The 21093-nt window shown below is 40.3% G+C and overlaps 1 long non-coding RNA gene across 1 annotated transcript in view; it reads left to right on the top strand.

Annotated features, from left to right (window-relative positions):
• The window catches only part of LOC132531964 (uncharacterized), a 49928-nt gene extending 48850 nt beyond the window's left edge, over positions 1 to 1078 (top strand). Inside the window, exon 3 of the long non-coding RNA XR_009544252.1 lies at positions 985 to 1078. This is a non-coding gene — a long non-coding RNA (uncharacterized LOC132531964). The remainder of the gene's footprint in view (positions 1 to 984) is intronic.
• The last annotated feature ends 20015 nt before the right edge of the window (positions 1079 to 21093 follow it).

Below are 21093 nucleotides of genomic sequence, written 5' to 3'. Positions count from 1 at the left end.
TCCTGATTCCAACCACTTCTCACCCCTTCCATTACTACAAAGCTGTTGCAAGCCTCCGCCTCTCTTGCCTGGATCGCTGCAATAACCTTCTAATTAGTCTTGTTGTTTCTTCCCTTGCCCTCCTGCTGTCTATTTTCAACAAAACAGATGGTGATTCTGTTAAAATATAAATCCTATTGTGTCACTCGTCTACTCAAATTTTTCTTTACTTCCCGTACCAGTCAGACGAAGGCCAGTGTCCCAGCAATGACCTACAAGACCTTCCATGATCAGGCTTCATCTCTACTACCCTTGCTCGCTACTCATCCTTTTCCAGTCAGAATGGCTTCTGTTTTTCCTTTTAAAAACCAATCACACTCACTCCTCACATCCTCTACACTGCTTCTGCATGAAGTTCTTTTCTCCCAGTTATAAAATGATGTTTCTTCTGAACCCTTCTTCGGGTATCTGCTTAACTGTCATACTCTCTCTGGAATCTATCCTTACTTTTTTATTCCGGCACAGTATTCATCATTATCTAACATATTGCATACTTCATTTGTATTGTTTATTTGTGTTTGTATTTGTTTCCTATCATTAGGAAGAAAGTTCATGCAAGCAAGGAGTTTTATCTATTTTATCTATCTAATTTATTGTTGTGTCCCCCAGCCCCTAGAAGAGAGCCAGGCATACAGTAGATTCTCTTTAAATGTATCTAGAATGGATGAATAAATAAAGTCACCTTTTTACATTGCTGAAAGACTTAATGAGTATGTCAAAAAATAATAGAGTTATTTCTCCCTTGAAGGGCCATAGTTTTTAAGAGTCCAGAAGCATACAGCTCCTGAATTCCAGATAGCAAGGATGATGAAATCTTCTTTTCAAAGAAATGTCACTGTTACTGTTAAGTCCCAGTTACAATTCCACAAACTCCCTGTGGGCATAGTTAATCTGAGGCCCCTTTGAAAAAAATGTCAATTACCTCCTGGTTTCTTCCTTCTCCAGCACTGTGACATCCTCCCCGGATTAGTTCTCATTTCATTTTCTATAGCATCAACAGCAGAGCCAGCACTCATTCTCTTCAAACAAATTACTAAAGGCAACATGATAACCTGGCAGAACTGTCTCAACTTCAGTTGTCTTTTTCCCTTTGAAGTTACATCCCCTCTGCTCATTATCAGATTGAGTAGATTGTATGTGATGTATTATTGGTCTTGTTCTATTTTAGTATAACATTTATTGTATTCTAATGAGAGGTGAAATAAATTTGCTAATGACATGAATAATTATAAGTGTAAACATTAGCTGGGTATGTGACTACTGGGAGAATGCCTCAAAAAAGAAACAAATCCTATGGAGGTCAACAGAGAGAAAAAGCGACAACTGTAATCGAAGTCTTTCTCCCCTTCTGGCGGTTTATACCGCAGATAGGCTCTCGTTGCTGCCTACACAAGCAGAGGGGGAGGGGCAGGAGGATTCAGACTGAGTTTTCCGTTTACAAAGTTGGTAGGTTACTGAGGAAGGGTGGATGTGCAGTGTTACACTGAATTGCCCAGGGAGGAGGAGAATTGCTCACTTCATTTTTTTTTTTTTTTTTTGCGGTACGCGGGCCTCTCACTGTTGTGGCCTCTCCCGTTGAGGAGCACAGGCTCCGGACACGCAGGCTCAGCAGCCATGGCTCACGGGCCCAGCCGCTCCGCGGCATGTGGGATCTTCCCAGACCGGGGCACGAACCCGCGTCCCCTGCATCGGCAGGCAGACTCCCAACCACTGCGCCACTAGGGAAGCCCTGCTTACTTCATTCTAATTGCCTAATATGTATTATGGCCTTACTTATAACAAGGCACTCTGGTAGGCATTTCCAAGGAAACAGAGTAAGCATCATTTCTGATTCAAAAAATTTTCAACTGAATAGAGAAGACAAGAATATAAATGACTATATTGGCAAAGATATAGTCACAGTTTGCCACAAGTTATAGGCACAAATAGCCACCATGATAGAGGCACAAAACTGGTCCTAACCCATTCATTTGTGTTTGCCAGGGGAAGGAGGATGGGAAATGAATGTGGATGTGTGTAAGTGCTGGAAAAAAATCTTTCTGCCTCTATGAGGAGAGTCTAGGATACATTTTGAAATGTGAGTATGATTTTAACAGTCAAAGAGGCTCAAGAAGAACATTCCAGAAAGTCTGTGTAAAGTTGGAAAAATTCAGAATATGGTAAGTAGTGCATTGGGATGAAGCACAGGGAAGTGATGGTAAGTAGGGCTGAAATATAAGTGGAGAACAATAAAATCCTTAAATATCAGGCTGTAAGTTTGTACTTACAGGAAATAGGGAGCCACTGAAGGCTCTGAGCGTGAGTGGGACATTAAGAGATCTCAGAGTAGTAAGATTCTTTTAGGAGTTTCCAGAGGAAATGTGAACATGCAGCTCGCTCTCTTTCTGTCTTTGTCTTTTTTGGCCATTGGCTTCCAAGGTCTGTGTAGAGACAATCTGACCCATTGTAAGTAATTTAGAGATTGAAGTTGAAAGTTTGATCAATGTTAAGTCCTGAAATAGAGTAAAGTACTCACAGCAATTGTATTGTTATTTTTCCCACTGCAAAGCTAAGGAAGCTGAGGAACAAAGAGATTAAGTAACCTGCCCAAGGTCACATAGTTAACGGCAAAGAGAAAAAGAGACAGATTGAGAAGAAAACCAAACGTGCATTGTTGAATTGGCATAGATGCAAATACCATTAGACATTTGCTTAATGTATTATAGCTTTGGGTAAATTAATTTAAAGCACTAGAAGTTTAATGGGTTGAATTAATAGAATTAATAGAATTTTTAAATATATGGCTGAATATTTTGGTAGTTTTAGTTAAATATTTCTCAGTTGCCTTATTATATTGACTGAACAGTTCTACTCAAAGAAGCCTACACAGAAATATTTTATGGATTCTGAGCTTTTAAGGCTGTGGTTCTCTCTGAAGAACAAACAGATATTTGAAGAATGAACAAAGAGAAAAGCCTTCTTACTTTAATTGTAGACAAATAATTTTCCTTAATACACAGTGAACAGTAAGTAGAGTCGGTTTTGGAAAGTAAGTACAAGAGTAATTCTGCAACCCTTTTTTAAAATAAAACATTCTCATTAATGCAGCTAAGGTTTTCTTGTTTGCTCCATTTAACAGCTGTTCAGCTGTATTCTCAGATGGTGTGTGTGAAGAAGTCAGTTATAAAAAATGTTGTAAGCACCTTATTAAGGAAAAAAGGTTGCATGATAGCCTAAGAATAAATGTTTCTTCTCTATTCATCTGTTGGCTAGGGTCCCCTCCAGATACTTGAAGGGACAAGAGCCACATTCCCAATAATACTGATTTTACCCCTCTCTTAGGCCTAGACCATCATAAGGTTAAACTTATCTTTTACCTAAGTATACCCATATGTATATACTTCATTTCCATAATTAAGATGCAAAGGTCCCCATAAACAAAAACCAGAAAACGTGTGTATGTTATTGGTAAAACATTAGTTGTTGAATGAGAAATTAGAGAAACATATACAGAAAAATTCTGTGGACTCAGGAAATCTTATTTTTCTGAAAGTTTTGAAGCTATTGGGTTTCTGTACTATTCAGTTATTAGCACATTCATTACACTTTTGTCAACCAAGTAAAATAGACATCATATAATTCCTTTTATTTCCTCTACTTGAGGCTGAGCTTTCAACAGAAATTAATGTTGGGTCAAGAACTTTTAAAATGTATACTTCAACCTTACCCAACAATTACTCTAGCAATATATTCCAAGTAGATAGCCTATCTTGGGTCAGGCTTCAGAAGCACCCTCTGAAGTAAGAATTCACGTGTAAGTGACTTTTTAAGAAAGTGCCCTAAGAACTATGGAGAGAAGAGGGGAAGAAGAATAGGGAATAGGAAGAATCCAAGCAAGATTTGCAGAATTAGACAAAGTTCACTATGGACACGTCAGCCTGATGACACGGGGACTCTGCAGTATGAATTATGCCTCAAAGTTTGTCCTGACCTGAGGCAGAGAACTGGGCTTTCATATTCTCATATCTGCATTGGCTAAGGTTACTTCCAGCTGTTTCTTCCACGTGGGCAAAGCAGAATCAGAACCCCAAAGGCAGTTCACAGAAGAGTCCTAGGTGTCAGCAGTTCAGGCAAAGCCACTGAAGCCTGGAGAAGAGCTTTATTCACAATACGGAATACTGCACAGACATTTAAAAGTTTTAATTAATTAACAAGGATTTTTTTGAACTTATTTAGGGCACTGGCAATATATTAGAAATGTAGAAATATAGAAAACAGAAATGACAACCTACCCACATGGGGCTAACATTCCAGAGGGGAAATAAGACAAAAAAAACAAAAACGAGAGATGTAGTATGTAGTAGGCAGCTAGTTATATGGAAGAAAACAGAACTAGGCATGGTTAAGAAGGACTTACAAAGGCAAAAAGTTGTATGTAAGGGAGGGGACTATATTTTTTAACTTAAAAATATAATTGAAAAAGATCAACTGAGCAAAGACATGAAAGAAAGAAGCATTGCCGCATGCATATTTGGGGAAAGATTTTTTTCTACTCAGAGGAAGTAGTGCAAAGGACATATGCAGAGGGAATATGCCTGCTGTGTCTGAAGAATAGTGTGAACGTTAGCCTGTCTAAGGCAGATTAAGAGCTAGGAATTCTAATGGTATGGTGGTAATCATCTTGCAATATATAGATCTATCAAGTCAACATGTACACCTTAAACTTACACAATGTTATATGTCAATTATATCTCAATAAAGCTGGGGGGGGAGTAAAAATAAATTTTAAAAAAGAGATAGGGGTCCTGTAAGTGATCAGGTCAGAGAGTTAACAGAGAGCCACATCATCCAGGGCTTTGTAGGTCATAGTGAAGACTTTGGCTTGAGGAAAGTAAGAGGCCATTGGAAGGTTTTTAGCTGTGTGACATGATCTGAATTACTTTTTAAAAGAATCACTTTGACTGCATATTGAGAATAGATTATAGAGGGGGCAAGGATAGAAGCAGGGAAATAAATTAGCAACTTTTGCAGTAATCCAGGCAAGTGATAACAGTGAATTGGACCAGGACTATAGCATGGGAAATGGGTGAGAAGTACTGGATTATGTTATAAATGTAGACAACAGAGTTTCCTGGTGTGTTAGACAAAAGCCATGAGAAAAATTTTAAAAGGAGTTTCAAGGAGGGTTTAAATATTTGGCCTGATAATTTGGAAGGACAGTGTGGCAGTTAATTAAGATGACTTTAGTTTCCACCTAAAGAAAATAGAAGAGTAAAGTATATCCAAAGTTAGCAGAGAAAGGAAATAATTAAAATCAGAGCAGATTAAATTGGTAAACCTCAGCCATAGTAACAAGAAAAAAAGAGGAAAAACACAAATTACCAATATCGGGACTGAGAGAGGGAAATCACTACAGATTCTACAGTTATTGAAATAATAAAAAGGAAATTTTGTGAACAGTTTTGTGCCAGTTAATTCAACAATTTAGATGAAATGGAAAAACTCCTTGCACACAAACTGCTAAAGCTCACTCAAGAAGAAACAGAAAAACTCAATAGCTCTGTATCTACCAAAAGAATTGAATTTGTAATTTAAAACCTTCCCTCAAGATAATTCCAAGACGAGGTGGCTTCATGAATGGTTTCTACCAAATATTTAAGGAAAAAATAATACTATTACAACACAAACTCTTCCAGAAAACTGAAGAGCAGAGACTACATCTCAGTTCATTCTATGAGACAGATGACCTTAACACCAAAACCAAAGAAAACTAAAGATCAATGTACCTCATGGGCCTAAATACAAAACTCAAAACAAAACTTTAGCAAATTGAATCCAAATATACACACATACATGATGATACATATGGTAGGACAGGGAAACTTTTTCCTTCTTTCTAGGTTCTTTGGCTTGTCTAATAATTAAATTGACGTAAGACATAAACAAAAGAAAAACAAATTTAATTTCATATATATGGGAATTCCAAAGATATGAGGCTCTTTTATAGCCAAGACAACTGAGCCCTATATGCCATCCTGGGCTAAGGAGAAGGGGATCGGGGTCTGGGACTTCAAAGGGAGTAAGACAACTCATGGGTATATGGGAAAAGCAAATGTTTGGTTAAAAAAAAAATGCATGCCATGCCACACAGATAAGTCTTTCCGGTGTAAAAAGTTATCTCTGGTAATAGCTCTCTTCCTGGTATAAGCCTGATATATAAATTCTTTTAGGCAGTTAAGGAAGAGTTACAAAGCTCTTATTGAATCTGTTGGGCCTTGATTGTCTTCAGCCTGAAATAATCCACATGCCTAAGTGATACATTCTGTGGCAGCCCACCCTGAACCCCATCCACACTATAAGAGGTGGAAAAGCAAGCAAGCTGCCCTATAGCTTACCTACCCCTTGTGTACACTAAACTATTCCCTCTCACTTGATAATTTGAGTGTAGTGAGCTTATACTGCCAGCCCGGTTTTATGAAGGGCTCACTGATGAATAGACCACGATCAGTGAAGCATTCATTTACTCTGGTACCATACAGCACTGCATAAACCTTGCTATGGACTGAATTGTATCCCCCCTAAAATTCATGTGTTGAAGGCCTAACCCACAATGTGACTATATTTGGACTTAGAGCCAGTAAGTAGGTAATCAAGGTTAAATGAGGTCATAAGAGTGGGACCCTGATCCATAGGATTAGAGTCCTTGTAAGAAGAGGCACCAGTGAGCTTCAGCTTTCTCTTCCTGAGTATACTCAGAGAAAGGCCATGTGAGGGCACAGTGAGGAAGAAGCCATCTGCAAGTCAGAAATAGAGCTTTTGCCAGAAAGCTAACCCCAACAGACCTTGATCTTAGACTTTCCAACCTCAAGAACTGTCAGAAAATAAATTTCTGTTGTTTAAGCCACACAGTCTGTGGTATTTTGTTATCAGAGCCTAAGCAGACTAATACAAGCCTAAAATTAAGGAAGAGACCCACTATACCTCTTCCTGCTGAAGGACCCTCCCCTGTGGGATTAAAGTCTGGAGAAACTTAGAAAATTAACAAGGCACACTACTTGCCTTTAGTATTTACAGAGAGAGAGGCCATACTAAAATGTCCCTGTAGTGGTTATACAGACACCTTTTTTTTAATACATAAATTTATTTATTTTTGGCTGTGGTGGGTCTTTGTTGCTGTGCACAGGCTTTCTCTAGTTGCGGTGAGTGGGGCTACTCTTTGTCGCAGTGCACAGACTTCTCATTGCAGTGGCTTCTATTGTTGTGGAGCACAGGCTCTAGGCACGCGGGCTTCAGTAGTTGTGGCTCACAGCCTCTAGAGCACAGGCTCAGTAGTGGTGGCACACGGGCTTAGTTGCTCCATGGCATGTGGGATCTTTCCGGATCAGGGCTCGAACCCGGGTCTCCTGCATTGGCAGACGGATTCTTAACCACTGCGCCACCAGAAGTCCCCATATACCATTTTAATAATGTATTAATATTCACCCCATGGGGGAGTTGGGATCAAGATGGCAGAGAAGTGGGACATGGAGCTCACTTTATCCCATAAAAAGCATTAAAAATACATCTACAAGTGGGACGATTAGCACAGAACAGCTACTGAATGTCTCAGAAGACCTCAGACTCCTGAAAAGACAAGAAAACCTCCACGTAACCAGGCAGTACAAAAGGAAAAAGAAAAAGAAGGCATTGGGGTGGGGCCTGCACCCTAGGGAGGGAGCTATGAAGGAGAAAAGATTCCTGAACCCAAGGAAATCTTCTCACCAGCAGGGAGATCAGACTGGATGGAGGGGGAGCTTTGGAACCCAGGAGGAGAGCACAGCAACGGGTTGGGGAAGGCAAAATGGAGAGTAACCTGCACAGGTCGACTGCCCTGTGCTCCCCAGCCTGAGACACTCATCTTTTGGTGCAGGTGGGGGCTGAGTGCTGAAGCTCAGGCTTCAGAGGTCCGACACATGGAAAAGACCAGGGTTGGCTCTGTGGAAAAAGCCTGAAGAGGCTGGGCTGTGGCAACTGAGGGTGTACTCAGAAGAAGTCTGGGCCCACCTGAGAGGCAAGGCACCATTACTGGGGGTGGGGGGACACACGAGGAGAGAAGCAGGACTGCCATAAGAGCTTCTTTTCCTGTGAGTGCTCCCAGGCAACAGGACACTGCCTACAGGAGCTCCAGGGGTGGGCGCGAGTCACCACCACCATCATGGGCTCCAAAGGCAGTACTGGCCACCGCTGTGAAACCCACAAGCAGGCGGAGGCCCTGTCCCCATTGTCCCAGGAGTGCATAGAGAGGAGCTGCCCATAGGAGACCCCTGAGCAGGCACCAGGCTCTGCCCCTGCTGTCCCAGGAGCACGCAAGGGCCACTGTAACTGTACACCCCATATCAATGGGATAATGGCCAGCACACGCTGAGGAAAGAGGCAGCAAGCATCCAAAGTAAAAGCAGCCCCTCAATGCCAGACAAGAGGGCAGAATAGAAGGACTTGAGCTCACTGCCTCTCACAAAAACACCCAAATCACAACTCCTGAACAACCATCGATAAAAGAGACTGGAACCCACCAAAAAAATACATTTCACACTCAAAGACAAAGAACCCGCAATGATACAGCAGGAGGGGCACTTTTGCAACATAAATCCCATACCCACTGGGTGGGCGACCCAGAAACTAGAAAATAAGTATATCGCAGAGGTTCTCCCACAAGAGTGAGAGTCCAGAGCCCCACATCAGGCTCCCCAGCCTGAGGGTCTGGCATCAGGAAGAGGAATCCCCAAAGCATTTGGCTCTGAAGGCCAGCAGGGCCTGAGTGCAGGCAGCTCCACAGTACTGGGAGAAACAGAGACTCCATTCTTGGAAGGTGTACAAAGGGTTCACGTACACTAGGACCCAGCACAAAGTTGTAACTCCATAGGAGTTACTGTACTTACCTATGAGTCTTGGAGGGTCTCCTGGGGAGGTGGGAGGCAGCTGTGGCTCACCGGAGTGGGGAGTGGGGGGCAACAACACTGGTGACAGAGGCCCCAGAGAATATTGACTGGTGTGAGCACTCCCAGAGGTCACCATTTTGCCATCAGGACCTGGCCCTACAGGCACCAGGCTCCAGTGCTGGAATGCCTCAGGCCAAACAACCAGCAGGAGGGGAACATAGACCCAGACATTGGCAGACACGGTAACTAAAGCCATACTGAGCTCACAGCCACCTCAAAACACACCCTTTGACACGTCCTGCCCACTAGAGGGATAAGACCCTGCTCCACCCACCAATGGGCAGGCACCAGTCCCTCCCACCAGGAAGCATCCACAAGCCTCAGGACCAACCCCACACACCAAAGAGCAGACACCAAAAGCAAAAGGAGTTACGACCCTCCAGCCAGAGGAAAGGAGTCCACAAACACAGAAATTTAGACAAAATGAGATGGCAGAAAAATATGTTTCAGACGAAGGAAAAATATAAAAACCCATAAGAACAACTAAATGTAGAGAAGATAGACAATCTACCTGGAAAAGAATTTAGAGTAATGATAGTAAAGATGATCCAAGACCTCAGAAAAAGAATGGAGGCACAGACCAGAAGTTACAAGAGGTGTTTAATAAAGAGTTAGAAAATTTTAAAGAACAGAGATAAATGATGCAATAACTGGAATGAAAAACACACTAGAAGGAATCAATAGCAGAATAACTGAGGCAGAAGAACAAATAAGTGAGCTGGAAGACAGATTGGTGGAAATCACTGCCATGGAACAGAATAAAGAAAAAAAATGAAAAGAAATGAGGACAGTCTCAGAGATATCTGGGACAACATTAAATGCACCAACGTTCCCATTATAGGGGTCCCAGAAGGACAAGAAAGAGAGAAAGGGCCTCAGAAAATATTTGAAGAGATTACAGGCAAAAACTGCCCTAACATGAGAAAGGAAACATTCAAGTCCAGGAAGCTCAGAGAGTGCCATACAGGATAAACCCAAGGAGGAACATGCCAAGACACATATTAATCAAACTGACAAACATTAAAGACAAAAAATATTAAAAGCAACAAGGGAAGAGCAATAAACAACAAACAAGGGAACCCCCATAAGGTTAGCACCTGATTTCTCAGCAGAAGCTCTGCTGGCCAGAAGGGAGTGGCATGATATATTTAAAGTGATGAAAGGGAAAACCTACAACCAAGAATACTCTACCCAGCAAGGCTCTCATTCAGATTTGACAGGGAAGTCAACAGTTTAAAGGCAAGCAAAAGCTAAAAGAATTTAGCACCACCAAACCAGCCTTACAACAAATCCTAAAGGAACTTCTCTTGGCAGAAAAGAGGCCACAAGCAGAATCAAGAAAATTACGAATGGGGAAGCTCACAGGTAAAGTCAAACATAAAGTAAAGGTAGGAAATCATCCACACACAAATACGATATCACAACCGCAACCATGAGAAGAGGAGAATACAAATGCAGGATACTGGAAATTCATTTGAAATTAAGAGATCAGCAAGTTAAAACAAGCTTGTACATATATAAACTGATAGAGTAAGTCGCCTACATATGAACCTTCAAGTTGTGAACTTTGAAAGATGAGAACATGCGTTTGCATATCCAATCATGTGACCCTCAGCAAGAAGCTGTAGCTAGATCTGGATGAGGACAACTTCATTGAACTCCTTGCTGTGCAACATGAGGAGCTTACTAATGAAGACCTGATGGAAAGTGATTCATGACACAGGAAACGGCAAGGGGATTTTCGTTATTTGAGGAGGCACTCTTAGTTTAGAGGCACAGGACCCGAACATAGAATGGTACACAAAGGTTGCAGCAGCCATTCATAAAGCAATCCAGTGCTACCATGTCATCTATGACAAGAAAAAAAGAGCTACTATCCAGACATCACTGGTTCGTTTTTTCAAGAGGGTAGAAAGAATTGAAGCCAGCAAGGAACCAGAACCTGTGCCATCAATGTCAGGCATGAGTGAAATTGCAACTTGCCCACCATCTCCTATTGCTGATGATCCTTCAGCTCTACCACCTCCCACCTCCTCTCCCTCTTCCAGTCAGTAACTCTTCTTGCCTGTTCACTCAGTGCCAGCCCCTGTATGCCAGCTGTTGTACTGTACTACTGAACTTTTCAAGGTACTGTACTGCAAGATTAAAAATGTTTTTTTGTGTGTGTTTGTTTTTTATGTACTATCTGTGTGAAAAGTATTACAAACCTATTACAGTACAGTACTATATAGCTAGTTATGTTCATTCGCTACCTAGGCTAACTTTCTTGGACTTACAAACAAGTTGGATTTATGAATGCACTCTCAGAATGGACCTTGTTGGTAAGTAGGGGGCTTACTGTATAGCAAAACCTCATGGAACCAGAAACCAAAAATCTACAATAGATACAGACACAAAAAAGAAAAAGCAATCACATCACTAAAGATAGACATCAAATCACAAGAGAACAAAGAGGAAGGGAAGAAAAAAGACCTTCAAAAATAAATCCAAGGGTCTTCCCTGGTGGTGCAGTGGTTAAGAATCCACCTGCCAATGCAGGGCACAAGGTTTTGAGCCCTGGTCCAGGAAGATCACACATGCCGCGGAGCAACTAAGCCCATGCACCGAAACTAGTGAGCCTGAGCTCTAGAGCCCCCGAGCCACGACTACTGAGCCTGAGTGCCTAGACCCCATGCTCTGCAACAAAGAGAAGCCACTGCAATGAGAAGCCCATGCACCACAACAAAGAGTAGCCCCCGCTCACCGCAACTAGAGAAAGCCCGCGTGCAGCAACAAAGACCCAATGCAGCCAAAAATTAATTAAATTTATTTTTAAAAATCCAAAACAACAAAACGGCAATAAGAACATTCATTTGGATAATTAACTTAAATATAAATTGAATAAATGCTCCAACCAAAAGACATAGACTGGCTGAATGGATACAAAAACAAGACCCATATATGTGCAGTCTACAAGAGACCCACTTCAGACCTAGGGACACATACAGACTGAAAGTGAGGGGATGGAAAAAGGTATTCCATGTAAATGGAAATCAAAAGAAAGCTGGAGTAGCAATACTCATATCAGACAAAATAGACTTTAAAATAGACTCTTACAAGAGACAAAGAAGGACACTACATAATGATCAAAAGATCAATCCAATCAGAAGATATAACAATTATAAATACATATGAACCCAACATAGGAGCATCTCAATATATAAGGCAAATGCTAACAGGCATAAAAGGAGAAATAGACAGCAGCACAATAATAGTTGGGGACTTTAATACCCCACTCTCATCAATGGACATATCATCCAGACAGAAAATCAATAAGGAAACACAGACCTAAATGACACATTAGAACAGATGAACTTAATTGATATTTATAGAACATTCCATCCAAAAGCAGCACAATACACTTTCTTCTCAAGTGCACATGGGATATTCTCCAAGATAGATCATGTGCTGGGCAACAAATCAAGCCTTAGTAAATTTAAGAAAGTTGAGGGCTCCCCTGGTGGCACAGTGGTTGAGAGTCCGCCTGCTGAGGCAGGGGACACGGGTTCGTGCCCCGGTCTGGGAAGATCCCGCATGCCGCGGAGCGGCTGGGCCCATGAGCCATGACCACTGAGCTTGCACGTCTAGAGCCTGTGCTCTGCAGCGGGAGGGGCCATGGCAGTGAGAGGCCCGCATACCACAAAAAAAAATATATATATTTTAAGAAAGTTGAAATCACATCAAGCATCTTTTCTGGCCACAAGGTTATGGGGTTAGAAATCAATTACAAGAAAAAGACTGTAATAAAACACAAACACATGGAGGCTAAATAATATGTTACTAAACAACAAATGGATCACTGAAGAAATCAAAGAGAAAATTTAAAAATACCTAGAGACAAATGAAAATGAAAGCATGACAATCCAAAACCTTTGGGACACATCAAAAGAAGTTCTAAGAGGGGTGCTTACAGCAATACAATCTTACCTCAAGAAACAGGAAAAATCACAAATAAATAACCTAACCTTATACCTAAAGCAACTAGAGAAAGAGGAACAAACAAAAGCCAAAGTTAGTAGGAGGAAAGAAATCATAAAGATCATAGCAGAAATAAATGAGATAGAGACAAAGAAAACAATAGCAAAGATCAATGAAACTAAAAGCTGGTTCTTTGAAAAGATAAACAAAATTGAAAACCTTTAGCCAGACTCATCAAGAAAAAGAGGGAGAGGACTCAAATCAATAAAATTAGAAATGAAAAAGGAGAAGCTACAACAGACACCGCAGAAATACAAAGCAGCCTAAGAGACTACTACAAGCAACGCTATGCTAATAAAATGGACAACCTAGAAGAAATGGACTAATTCTTAGAAAGGTACAATCTCCCCAGATTGAACCAGGAGGAAATAGAGAATATGAACAGACCAATCACAAGTACTGAAAGTGAAACTGTGATTAAAAAAACTTCCAACAAACAAAAGTCTAGGACCAGATGGCTTCACAGGTGAATTCTATCAAACATTTAGAGAAGAGTTAACATCTATCCTTCTGAAACTATTCCAAGAATTTACATAAGAAGGAACACTTCCAAACTCATTCTATGAGGCCACCATCACCCTGATACCAAAAGCAGACAAGGATATCACAAAAAAAAGAAAATTACAAGCCAAAATCACTGATGAAACTAGACATAAAAATCCTCAAGAAAATACTAGCAATCTGAATCCAACAATACATTAAAAGGATGATACACCATGATCAAGTGGGATTTATCCCAGGGGTGCAAGGATTCTTCAGTATCCACAAATCAATCAATGTGATACACCACATTAACAAACTGAAGAAAAAAAGCCATATGATCATCTCAATAGATATAGAAAAAGCTTTTGAAAAAATTCAACACCCATTTATGACAAAAGCTGTCCAGACAGGAATAGAGGGAATTTACCTCAATATAATAAAGGCCATATATAACAAACTCACAGCTAACAGCATTCTCAACAGTGAAAAGCTGAAAGCATTCCCTCTAAGATCAGGAACTAGGCAAGGATGTCCAATTTTGCCACTATCATTCAACAGAGTTTTGGAAGTCCTAGCCACAGCAATCAGAGAAGAAAAAGAAATGAAAGTAATCCAAATTGGAAAAGAAGAAGTAAAACCGTCACTGTTTGCAGATGACATACTATACATAGAGAATTCTAAAGATACAGCCAGAAAAATACTAGAGCTCATCAATAAATTTGGTAAAGTTGCAGAATACAAAATTAATACACAGAAATCTCTTGCATTCCTATATACTAACAACAAAAGATTAGAAAGAGAAATTAAGGAAATGATCCCTTTTACAATCACATCAAGAAGAATAAAATACCTAGGAATAAACTTACCTAATGAGACATAAAATCTCTACTCTGAAAACTATAAGACACTGATGAAAGAAATTGGAGATGACACAAACAGATGGAAGATGTTTGTGGATTGGAAGAGTCAATATTGTGAAAGTGACTGTACTACCCAAGGCAATCTACAGATTCAGTGCAACCCCTATCAAATTACCAATCGCATTTTTCACAGAACTAGAACCTAAAAATCTTAATATTTGTATGGAGAAACAAAAGACCTCAAATAACCAAAGCAATCTTAAGAAGGAAAAATGGAGGCAGAGGAATCAAGTTCACTGACTTCAGACCATACTACAGAGCTACAATCATCAAAACAGTATAGTACTAGCAGAAAAATAGAAATAATATAGATCAATGGAACAGGATAGAAATCCCAGAAATAAACTCACACACCTATGGTCAATTAATCTATGACAAAGGAGGCAAGAATGTACAATGGAGAAAAGACAGTCTCTTCAATAAGTGGCACTGGGAAAACTGAACAGCTACATGTAAAAGAATGAAATTAGAACACTCTCTAACATCATACACAAAAATAAAATTGAAATGGGTCAAAGACCTAAATTTAAGATGGAACACTATAAAACTCCTAGAGCAAAACATAGGTAGAACACTCTTTGACATAAATCACAGCAATATATTTTTTGATCCACCTCCTAAAGTCATGAAAATAAAAACAAAAAATAAAAAATGGGACCTAATTAAACTTAAAAGCTTCTGCACAGCGAAGGAAACCATAAACAAAATGAAAAGACAACCCACAGAATGGGAGAAAAAATTTGCAAACGAAGCAATCAACAAGGGATTAATCTTCAAAATATACAAACAATGCATGCAGCTCAATATCAAAAAAACAAACCCAATCAAAATCAAAACCCCAATGAGGTATCACCTCACACTGCTCAGAATGGACTTCATCAAAAAGTCTACAAACTGTAAATGCTGGAGAGGGTGTGGAGAAAAGGGAACCCTCCTACACTGTTGGTAGGAATGTAAATGGTATAGGTACTATGGAGAACAGTATGGAGGTTCCTTCAAAAACTAAAAATATGATCCAGCAATCCCACTCCTGGGCATATATCTGTAGAAAAACCATAGTTCGGAAGCATACATGCACCCCAATGTTCATCGCAGCACTATTTACAATAGCCAAGACATGGAAGCAACCTAAATGTGCTTTGATAGAGGAATGGATAAAGAAGATGTGGTACATATATAGAATATTACTCAGCCATAAAAAAGAATGAAATAATGCTATTTGCAGCAACATGGGTGGACCTAGAGATTACCATACTAAGTGAAGTAAGTCCAACAAAAACAAATATCAAATGATATCACTCATACGTGGAATCTATTTTTTTTAAAAAAGAAAAGCAACAAATGAACTTATTTCTGAAACAGATATTAAAAACTAATTTATGGTTACCAAACAGGAAACATGGGTGGGGAGGGATTCATCAGAAGCCTGGGATGAACACACACACACTATATAAAATAAACAACCAACAAGGACCTACTGTATAGCACTGGGAACTCTATAATCAGTATTCTGTGATAACCTATATGAGAAAAGAATCTAGAAAAGAATGAATATATGTACATGTATAACTGAATCACTTTCCTGTACACCTGAAACTAATACAACATTGTAAATCTACTATATTCCAATAAAATTTAAAAAAATTCAAACCATGGCATAATCTCTTAACTCCAGACAATTGTGTACTCTACCTGTATAGGGAATATTAACTAGGACTCCCCCATGGCCCTCCTTTGCCTTTAACTATGTGGAGGTTATGTGGTGTCTGTTTGGTATAGGGTAGTAGGAAAACAACTCTTGGTTTCAATAAACTCATCAAGCAGCACCAAAAATGAAACACTGTCCTTCCCATGCTCAGTGTCCACTTGACTCACGATTTCCTCTGTGGAGATATCAAGGTTTGTTGACACTGTTGATGGGATGAAAAAGTGATGAAACATTCTTAAGTGGTGGCATAAATACACATGAAGAGGTCGGTAATAATCACTTATTGTTTACTCTCTGTTTGTTTGTTTGTTTTTTAGCCATGCCATGCAGCTTGCGGGATCTTGGTTCCCTGACCAGGGACCAGTGGAAGTGCAGAGTCCTAACCACTGGACTGCCAGGGAATTCCCACTTATTGTCTACTCTTTAACTTACTTTTTTTCCCTTCTGTTTGGAGATCCCATGACTTGCCATACCCTGGAATAATGACATCCTTCACTTCATCTTTGAATTTTTGGCACCTCAATTTTATTATTTCTGGTCACTCCCGTGGAAAATCATCAAAAATGGATATGTATATTTTCTATTATTTTCGAACCGAGTGAGAGATACTCTGTACACATGGTGATAGAATATGCAAAATCTGTGACTAGGACCCACCTTCTTTTTAAGTGAAAGAGTTATCCTCATGTTCAAAAGCAATGACCTCTGTGAACATAATCACACTAGCCTGCATCTGGGCTTAGTCTTATTTCCACCTTCCTACAAACATGGTGCTGAGTTTTCATGAAATTAAATTTTCAGGCAATACACAACTTCATATGGAAACAGTAATTAAAAGAGATAGCCTTACAAATGAATTCCTAAATCTGATTAAACCTATTATCAACCTAGTTGGTGCCTGCAGTCCACATTCAAGGTGGTAAAATTGCTAATTGGTCTAACCTTTATAATCATAACCAGTAATTTCAAATTGGCCTTCAACTCTGCCCAGAAATCCCCTAGTGCTCACTCTTTGAAATCGTTATTTCACATCTTTTCTCTTCGAACTCCTAAAGCCTCCTTAGCTTGCTTCTTAAATCATTAGGAAAAAAAGAAATAGAGGCAATTGAGTGACCATTGGGTCTATTAACTTACTTGTATGGATAAGCATTCTCTCTAACTTCCTTCCAATTAGAAGGGTTTTCTTATCTTTCATTAAACTCCTTTACATTTGTCTTGGATTCCACCCCTTTCTGCCTTCACAACAACTCTTTTACTCAATTATCACCCTCAGTTTGGTCATTTCTATTCTATATGTTTAGCTATGGGGAAGCATTTTTAAAGACCTAGAAGTGGAATGAATATGAGCAAATTTTCATTTAAGTCTTATCTAGATCTAATTATTTTATTCATATTTCATAACATTTTATCACACAGTATTCCATTCATTATTCTAAGATACTTATGCAGCAGGAAATATACATGTTTGCATAGGGTAATTATAAGATAATACAAGAAGTTTCAAAGACTTAGATCAATCTACAGGTACTAGGAATATACATGTAAGCAGAAGCAGATAAATAAACATTGGTAAGATAAAGACAAATTCCTGCCGTTTGAGAATCATGGGATGGGTTCCTCCATATTGGATGTGGAATATATATCTTGACATAGCAACAATATATTAGCATTATTTAATGAACAAGGGAAAAATCTTTAACGTGAAAAATTGACAAAGTGTTGATTAAAATATACACCCTGAATATTCTTTTCACTCACTTCTGATTTCAAGCATAAAACATTAAATTTCTACTAACCACTGAGGGTTTTTACTTTTTCTTCTATTTGACGTTTAGATCTGTTTCGTTGTAAGAAAAGTATGTGTATGTGCACGTGTGTTTAGGTGCATGTGTGTGACAGAGAAACAGAGACTTGACCTCATTGCCAATTAAAGAACATGGACATTGATTATTGAAACTGAGTCAGAAACACTTTCTCTTGCTTTTTTTTCTTTCTCCCTGATGCCCGCAAAGCTCTTCTTGACTCTGATCCTCTGGCCTTTGTCAGCTTACCTCCCCAGTGCAGGCAAAAGAGTTCACTACACCCCACCTCCACCCCAGAGTTCACTACACTCCACCTCCACCCCTCTCCTGTGCGCGCACATGCATGCACACACACACACACTGCTACCTATGGCTGAGTAATAAGAACCACATGGAAGAGCTGGCAAGAGAGGAATAATAAAAGGCCACCAAGTGAAGCAGTCAGTGCCCATTTTGGACCACAGAGCTGTTCTCACTGAGCAAGGATCAGAAAAACTCTAGAGAGTCCCTGAATAATATCTTTCTTACCCAGAAGAACAATAAGAGTTCTTTATTTTGGGGTACCTCAGGCAACACATCTGCTCTCTTTTTCTTTCTAGGCTTTCTAAAATTTCTGCAGCCATAAACACTCCTGTTCACAGTTTCCCATTTTCTACTTTGTCCAGCTAATAAAACACACCTTTGCTGGTTTGGCTTTAATGCTTCGTATTTCCTCTTTGGCTCATTAGAACAAAAGACTTTTACAGTCAAGTGTAATATTTCAGAGCTCTGGCTTTGTCAAGCATCTTCCTCATAAACAGTTTGGTTTGATTGGAAGCTACACATCAAGTTTATTTGTTATCCCAAGAGGCCAAAATTTGGCATTAATAAAGTAAAATGGATATAAGGCCTAGGAGTGCCCTAAAATATCTATTTAGAACAAGAGTCCTGGGACCTGTGGCTCTGTACATGTTCAGCAAATTCTGAAAACTAGAGCAGAGACCATCCCACACTCAGACTTCCACAGGAGTACTGGCAGGGGCCAAAATGATAGGTGGATATGCATATGTGTTACGAGTATTGATGAACTGGGCATGCTGGAGGGCACAGGCCCAGCTCGAGGGGGCAGAGCTACTCGGCCCCAATCAATTGCTGTCATTTGGGAAACAGGCCCTGGTTGTCTTCTGTCTTAAGAGAAAGAAGAAATATGAGTTTTCTGTAAAAGCTCCTGATAAAACAATGCTTTTTGCATTCAAATTGCTATAAGTCAGTTGAGTAGTAAGATTATCCTACTTCTTATTAACTTGATGAATACTTTTTCAATGATTAAGTAAAAATAAGTCAGTTAGAAGCACAATTGTAATGATCAAGATGGCAGAGTAGTAGGTTGTGAAGCTCACTCTCTCCCACAAATACAACAAAAATACATCTACGTGTGGAGTGATTCTCACAGAATATCTAAAAAATGGTGGCAGAAGACCTCAGACTGCTGAAAGGGCAAGAAAATCACGTAACTGGGTAGGAAAAAAGGAAAAGAAAAAAGCGAGAAAGGATTCGGGTCAGGACCTGCACCCCTCGGAGGGAGCTGTGAAACAGGAAAAGTTCATGCACCCTGGGAAGCTCCCTCACCAGCAGGGAGATCAGCCAGGACAGAAGGGGAGTTTCAGAGCCTTAGAGGAGAAGGCACCATTCAGGTTGCAGCAGCCAGAGCAGAGGGAGAACTGCACAGTCAGTGCCCTGGCCTTCACTCAGCCTGACACCTGCGTCCACTGGTGCTGGTGGGGGCTGGGTGCTGGAACTCAGGCTTCAGAGATCAGCTGAGGGGAGGACTGGGGGTGGCTGTGTGGAGACAGAGACTGGGTGGGGGGGAGGGGCTGGAATCCAGTGTGACCATGGCTGAGGGTGTATGTGGAGGAAGCCTGGGCCTCCTTAGAGGCCAGTAGCTGTTGTTTGGGGGGATGCACACGGGTAGGGTCAGGACCCAGACTGTAACCTTTTCCCCTGTGTGTGTGCTCACAGAGGGCAGGTCACTGCCTACACAGGCCTCAACCGCCACCAGCCTCAACTGGAAGCAGCCCAGACCCCAGGAGTGGTCACAGGCCCCTGCCGCCTCCCACTCAAACTCCAGGAGTGGTTGACATCCACCTCCACTCCCATATGTGTCATGGGGCACATCTGAGCCACAAAGGACCCCAAGACCAGGCACCAGCCACTGCATCTGCACACCCCCTAATCTATCAAAGGGATAACAACCAGCACACGCTGAGGAAAGAGGTGACAGGCATCCATACTAAAAACGGACCTCACACCAAATATATTAAACCCACACAAGCTACACAGGGTTGACACCACAGATAAATAATCCTCCAAGACCACAGTAGAAAACTGTTTCTCTTAAACTCACAGAGTAAGAGAATATAAGTAAAATGGAGAATCAGAGGAACCACTGCAAGTTAAAAGACCAAGAGCATTCCCCTGAAAGAACAAGCAATAAAACATACCTCTTACGTCTAAGAGACACTGATTTCAAAAAGGAGATAATGAAAATACTGAAGGAATTAAGAAAGGCTATCAACAGAAATGCAGAGTACTGTAAAAAGGAGCTAGAAACTATAAAGAGGAACCAAGAAAAATTAGAAAACTCATTTGCAGAGATGAAAGCTGAGCTAAAGGCAATGAATAATGAAGAAGAATGAATAAGTAACCTGGAAGATAGAATAATGGAAATCACCCAATCAGGACAGCAGACAGAAAGCCAAAAAAAAATTAAAAAGCAATATATAAGAGACCTATTGGATAATATAAAGTGTGCCAACCTACATATAATAGATTCCAGAAGGGGAAGAAAGAAAAAGGAGATCAAAAGATGTATTTGAAGAAATTATGGCTGAAAACTTCCCAAACCTAAAGAAGGAAACAGATATCTAGGTACCGGAAGCACAGAGAGTTCCAAACAGACCTACACCAAGATATAATAAAAGTGGCAAAAGTTAAAGAGAGGATTCTAAAGGCAGCAAGAGAAAAACAAAGGGTTAATTACAAGGGAACCCCCATAAGGCTATCAGCTAATTTCTCTAAAGAAATGTTGCAGGCCAGAAGGGAGTGGCAAGATATATTCAAAGTCCTGAAAGGGAAAAATCTGCAGACTAGAATACTCTACCCAGCAAGATTATCATTTAGAAAAGAAG

This window comes from Lagenorhynchus albirostris, chromosome 13 (assembly GCF_949774975.1).
Source record: "Lagenorhynchus albirostris chromosome 13, mLagAlb1.1, whole genome shotgun sequence".
Taxonomy (NCBI): domain Eukaryota; kingdom Metazoa; phylum Chordata; class Mammalia; order Artiodactyla; family Delphinidae; genus Lagenorhynchus; species Lagenorhynchus albirostris.
Note: the sequence above shows the minus strand (reverse complement) of the source record. Positions and strands in the feature narration are given on the sequence as shown.